The 6590-nt window shown below is 41.0% G+C and overlaps 1 protein-coding gene across 1 annotated transcript in view; it reads left to right on the top strand.

Annotated features, from left to right (window-relative positions):
• LOC104275909 (dachshund homolog 2-like) overlaps positions 1–6590 on the top strand; it is a 24179-nt gene that overhangs the window by 15360 nt on the left and 2229 nt on the right. The gene's annotated exons all lie outside the window — the stretch shown is intronic.

Below are 6590 nucleotides of genomic sequence, written 5' to 3'. Positions count from 1 at the left end.
GGACCGGTGACACAGAGGTCTTGAGGGTTATTTCCATTGCCAGTGGAAGCCTGTTTGAGACACGCTGAAAATCCGGAGTCATGGTGATAAAACTTGGTCTGAGCAATTTGAACACGGAAATTCTCTGACTTGGGAGGAAATCCAGATTCGTAGAGTTGGTTCTCTATAAAGCCAACCTATTTGTCCCTTCAGACCTGTGCCGTAGTCATGACACAGCAGCAGTTCTGCACTGGCTGCTCTACAGCCTGGAGCCAGCCGGCTGGTTCAATAGAACTGCTCCTTCTTAGAGCACTTCCACCCTTTCTTCTGACTCGTGTACAAAAAAACCCAAATAAATGTGTGTTGAATCGGCTAAAGACAGACCCCTTCTGTGTAGCCAGAAGAAGGGTACAGTTATAGATAAAAACCTAACTTTTAGCATTTCCCAACTGGTAAAGGCTTGACTTTGCATACCTCTGGTGTGCATCTGTCGCCCATCTGTCATCTATACAGGAAAGCTTTCAAATATTTTTACTGCTATCTGTTTTTGTGACTTTAGGTTCATATGTTATATATTGCAAAGGAGGAGAATCACAGCTTTACTGTAATGAATACAGACACATATAACATATGTGTGGGTGTATCTGCACACATATGATTAGGGCTGTGCTCTAAATATTGCAGTTGGAAACTGTTACTGCCAGGAAGAGTCAAAATACTGGATAAGCATTTGGGATAGACGTATTTAAATTTGACAAGCAAAATATTCCTAATGTTTCTGATCAGTGTATGATACCTGCTGAGTGCTCAGTGTTCTTCCAAAAAGATGCTGAGAGTCAAAGGTCCATCTGGACAGAATCCAGTTTAAAAACAAACAAACAAACAAAACAAAAACCAGGAGGTTACTTTCAATTTTCAGTTGAAAAAAAAAAAGTTACAGTTTGCTCCAATGTTCTTCTAATCAGAAATGATTATTAATAACTGTAGGGAAGGTAATGTATAGCCACATCCAATAACTGTTTGCTTACTGGAAGGAATTAAGAGAACTCTCTTACACTTCCGTCATCTGTTGACACACAAGAAAACTTTGTGATTTCATGATTTTTCTTTTTCTTCTGGTGCTTTGTTTTGTTGTGTATTTTTTTTAATCTGATCCCAGCTACGTAATTCTTTAGTTTTAACAGGCTTTGGCTCGTGAAGTTTTTTTGTTGAGGTTAAAAGCTTGACCAAAGGGAGAGCTGGAGATCCACCACGTTCAGTTCTCCGAGCTTGGTGCCAATCCTGTTCACAGGATGAGTTTAGCCAGTTTTTCACTGAGCGCGCTCAGGTGATAAATAGGTTTTTGAAGAGCTCGTTACAGAGTTGTTTAGATTTCAAAGTGTTTCTGTCCTGTAGCACCACCTCCTTCATTTTTATTTATGCTGATGCTGTAGTATCTTTCTCCTCTCTTTTTCTTTTGATTACAGTTTTTGTACTTGGCAGCTATTCTTGCACTGCCGTCTTCAACACTTGGAGCACACTCCCTCCTTGCCCCCTTCGTTTCCAGACTTTGTTTTTTGGGTCCTGGGAGGCAGAAGGGTCAAAGCACGTGGCCCTGATACAAAGCTGTTTTCCAAGCTTCTAAAAATCTCTCTCTATTGCACAGAAAAAAAAGCTTCAACATCAATGCGGACCTTTCTTTTTCTGTTGTCAATAGCTCTGCTGGACAGAAATCTATCATTCACACAGGGCCTTTGCTTTGAAATTCAATTAGTTTCCCCGCCAGTATCTCCTTAAGACAGTTTAAAGGAAAATTAGAAAAATACCACACAGCCACCTTTCACAGTGATTAAGTCGTGTCATACTTTATGCTCATTTCTTCAAATGGTTTTATTAACACAAGCTGGTTTTACATTGGGATTCCGATCCGCGTTATAAATCTTTCTCCGTTTAATCGACTAATTTTTCCTCTATGCTTTCTATGTCAATTGAATGGCAATTTTGCACAGACAAGGCTTCAAACTTTTTTCGAACTTTCCGTCCGCCGTATACCTGATCTTCTAGTCCAGCCTAGCTGGCTCTGAGAGATGCCTTTTAGCTGACAAAATAGAAAAGCCACGGTTGCTGTAGTCACTCGTGGGCCAGCGAGATAGTGCATCAACCACTTTATCCACCAATCTCCGCTTCACATAAAATAAACATACTGGGTGTCATTAAGTGCACCTTCAGATCAATGATTTTTGCAAATGACATTCAAGTACCATTCGAGTAGTGCATTTTTGCTGATAAAAGCAAATTAAATTAGCACAACTACAAGTGTGCTGATAAAAACTAAAACCGAACAGCAGCACCATTAGCTAACAAAGTAATATTTTCTCTTTACTGCTTTCTGCCATTTAGTTATTATCCTATTGGAAATCTAATTATAATCCTTTTACTCCCTAGTCAAACTTCACAGTTTTTGCAAGCTTAGCACTGACAAGTGATTTCATTACATTTGATTGCCCGCGCCCAGATTGACTTAACTTCACTCCGAGACCTAAAAGCCCTCTCAGTTTCTCAGATTCCCTGTTTGCACATTACAGCAACAGCTCCTTTAATTAATTAGCATGAACAGCAGTAACATGAACTGCTGAACAGAAAATAACATCATTTTATGATCGCGGGGAGACTTCTCCTTTTGCATGTTTATACCTTAGTTAACTTTGGTATTACTATATTTCATTGTTAGGGGATATTGGAACAATCGGCAGAGCAATGTTATCTTAAAATTTTTTAAAATAGATGTTACCGTAATACTTGATGGTAACACTTTACAAAAAATAAGAAACTCTAAATTTTAAGTAGGAGGCAGCAGCGTAGGCAGACCAGACTTTCCTGAGGTGAGAAGGAAATGTGTGTCGGTGTACCTGCAACAGGAGGAATAGTCAGGGCAGCTGCTGCTGCTTTGGCTTGTGAAATAACCTGGAAGAGCACAAAAACTCTCAGCAGCCATGAAGAACTTATTATCCATTTGCCAAAGGACTGTTGAAGTTTGGAATTTGGGTTTGGGGTATCATTCTTTAGAAAACTATTTTTCCCCCCAGTATTCTGATATAACCAGTCAGTTTTCGAATCCAACCTATGGTAAAAAGGATGCCAAGGAGGGACAGAAAAAAAGGTTTTTAGGAGGTCTGACAGCTTTGTTCTGTGTCAAATTATGCTCGAAATGCTGCAATCCACTGACCCCAGCCACGGTGTGGAATTTCAGAGCACTCTGCAGCTGTAACAGACAAATTCAACATCTTGGAAGTTACGATGTAATTGTCTTGGTCTTGTTTTCACGGAAAATAATGTTCTAGCACTTAAAGTTTTGCGTAAGAAAAGACGAGAACCCTGTGATTAGAAACCCTTGAGATCAAACTAAGCTGGTAATTTCCTTGTGAGTTGTTCTCATTTGAGTCTTGGGCCTTTTCTTCTTCCCTCTGTCCCAGTCGTGCTCTGTCCCTCGTGCGTGTCCTGCTCCAGATGCTCAGAATTATTAAACCTCTCCTATTTACCTTGTGCTGGGTCATATTGCAGTGTGCCTAGAAAACTCTTCCGCAGTTTGTGTGCAGTTACCAGCCTGCAATACCCATGCAGACACAGGCACATATGAGTGAGGAAGCTGAGATTTTTGTGGTTTATTGGAAACTAAAGGTGGGTAAAGACTCCCCCAGAAGGCTGTTGAGTGTGAAGGTCCATACCTTTCTATTTGTACAAGGGGCTAAAGCATTTATTCAACACATCCATGTCAGTTGAGTATTTCCTAAGCAGGAACCACTGTGTTTTCTCCCTGCCTACTCAAGCTGACAATGTCAGTCCAGCATCTGCATGGTTTGTATTCAGTGAAGATATTCTTGTCCTTGGCTGTCGTTACTTATTGGAAACCCCATTTCTGTACAAGTTTTTACACCAGATGTGGAAATACTTGACGGAATCGATTTGGTAGCACACAAATAAGCATGGAAGACACTCCCCGTGAACGTTTGAGAGGTTGGTCCTGCCGCCGCGGGAGCGGGACCCACGTGGAGGAGAGGTCTGGTCCTGCTCTTGGGAGGGAGATTTGGCCGGAGTTAGGCATCAGAGATGTCTGCAGGGGTGGGCTAGAGGCGATTTTAGGAAGAAATTCTTCACGGAAAGAGTGGTCAGAAACTGGAATAGAGTGCCGAGGGAGGTGGTTGAGTCTCCATCCCTGGATGTGTTAAAGTGTTGTTTAGATGTGGTGTTGGGTGATATGGTTTAGGGGTGAACTTGTGGTGTACGGTTAATGGTTGGACTCGATGATCCCAAGGGTCTTTTCCAACCTGAATTGTTCTGTGATTCTATGATTCTATGATAGGAATGAGCAAAGGGATTAGAAGAAAGGAAAGGAACTGCTGCTCTCAGAAGCAGCATTTGTTGTCCACACTGTGTCGTGAGTGTGGAGGAAGCCGTGCCCTGCTCATGGTGTGGTTTTTGGATTTGGTGTTTTTTTTTCTCTTTCATTGCTCAGTTTGGAAAATATTTACAGATGAAGGGAAAAGTTTTGCTAATGAACAGGCAGAGAAATGAGTTTTACTCACTGTTGCCAGTTGGCTGAATGACAGGCCCCAAACCATGAGAGCTGGCTGCAGGCCAGGGTTTGGGTTTTTCTTGGTAATTGCTGTGGTCCTTACCCACCTCTGACAGCAGCTTCTTTCCAGGCCAGTCAGCATTCCTGTTTGCTAAGGAGAGTGTTTTTCAGGGATGTCATCCACAGTAGAAACAAACTTCTCATTTTTTTAAATTTTTTTTTTAAACAGAATAATTGACTGATTCAAATGAATTAGCCCCAACTTTGTGAGTTAGACTTATTGCTGTGGCATTGTATTTTCCATGTGTCCCTGCACCCAGAGCCATGTCCTAACCTTTATTTCAGCCGCTCTCCCAACTCCTCCTTCATCTAAACAGGCAAAGTGGAATTTTCAGTTTAGTGCTTCATCTCTGCTGCCCGCAGTCTCTGCGCCATGTAGCACCAATTTTTTTTAAAATTGCATGAATAATGGACAGTCAGTGATACAACAAATTTATCCTTGTTTTCTCACTATGTAGCAGATCCCAAATTTCCTCCTACCAGTGATTTTTCTCCTCCAGTTTCCAGCGTGCTAAAGTTGCCTGAACAATCCCAAGCTGTAGCTGCGAGCCAGCGCGTTGCTCCCCTTCCTGGGCTGGATTTGCAGACCAGCAGTTGCTGGGGCCCATTTCTTTATGCAGGTTCTGAGGGCACACGTGGAAGTTTTGGGGCTTTTTTAAAGTACTTTTATGGAAGTACTAACTTGAAAACAAAAGATGTTACAAACAAAGCCTCACAAAGGCTTCAGAGAACTCAGAGATGCTGAATAGGCTGAAAAAAAAAGTTAATAAACATCCAGATGATAAGTATTGCGTTTGGATTTGTGCTTTATACACACATTAAAACTTGAAAGGAAAAAAGGGATGATGATATTGTTGCTAAGAGAGTACAAGAGATGAATGTGTGCCCTGGACTAACAACTCAGGGAAGACAACATCATCCTGAGGGAAAATTACCATTATTAACACAGGCTCTGGCTCCCAGAAATGGTGAAATCTTTACTCGCCTTATACATTGTGAAGGGGGAGAAAAAAATCCTTTCTAAATGTCTTGCTTATTAAGCCAGTCATGCATTTCACTGTAGGTTGTAAAGCAGTATAACATGCACTGGGGGCTCATAAGCATATTTTAGTGTTAGGGAATATCATTTATACAGTTTTTATATTGTCAATATTACCCCTAGAGAATGAGATTAGGCTTTAAACTACTGTAAATCTATGCTTTTGCTCACCTTTGTATAATTTCATTTTTTAATAGAATGAAGCCCACATAAATGAATATTTGATTAAGGGATAAACCTAATAAAAGAATACATTTATTGCACACAGATTTATTCAAATCTTTGCCATATAATACAGTAAAATGCTATAAAATGGTGTGTACCTTGCAGTCGGCTACACTGAGGGGGTGGTGAATATCCTTCAAAAAGATGAATTTGACAACATTGCATTGTCTTTCACGTATAAGCAGTAGCACAGATGCTCCCAACACTTGAATTCCTCATAGGTGGGTGCTGCGTGATGTTGTGCATGCCATGGAGTTAAGTTTGTTGCACGGCCACTTTTTTTTTTTTTTTTTCCCCATTTCTGGAGAATAATTGAGCGCTCTAGAAAAAAGGAAATATTTAACTCCTGCGTGGCTGCACTGTGCCTGAGCTTTAGCATTTACTCTCTTACAGGAATCCCAGACACCTCCATTGAGCTTACTTTGAGAAGTAAAGGGAATAGGAACGGAAAATTGAAACCTGTTTCAGAGTTTAAATAGCCGGACCTTCAGCCTGCAGTACCGTCAGAGACCTTAGTTTGAAAAATATTTGAAAAAAATAAACCCTAAACTCTGTCCGTACACATATCAGGCATCGACCACATATCTGCTTAGCCCCTCCCCATCCATTTGCCCCACGAAATTTAAGGCAATATTTTTAATCAGCCAAAGGCCTGAAATTAATTTTAGGCATTTCTTTGGAGGTTCCCATGCTCCCAAAGGTTCCTCCGGAGATGTTGTGTCCCTGGCTCTTCCG

The sequence above is a fragment of the Apaloderma vittatum genome, unplaced genomic scaffold (genome assembly GCF_000703405.1).
Source record: "Apaloderma vittatum isolate BGI_N311 unplaced genomic scaffold, ASM70340v1 scaffold766, whole genome shotgun sequence".
Classification (NCBI taxonomy): Eukaryota; Metazoa; Chordata; class Aves; order Trogoniformes; family Trogonidae; genus Apaloderma; species Apaloderma vittatum.
Note: the sequence above shows the minus strand (reverse complement) of the source record. Positions and strands in the feature narration are given on the sequence as shown.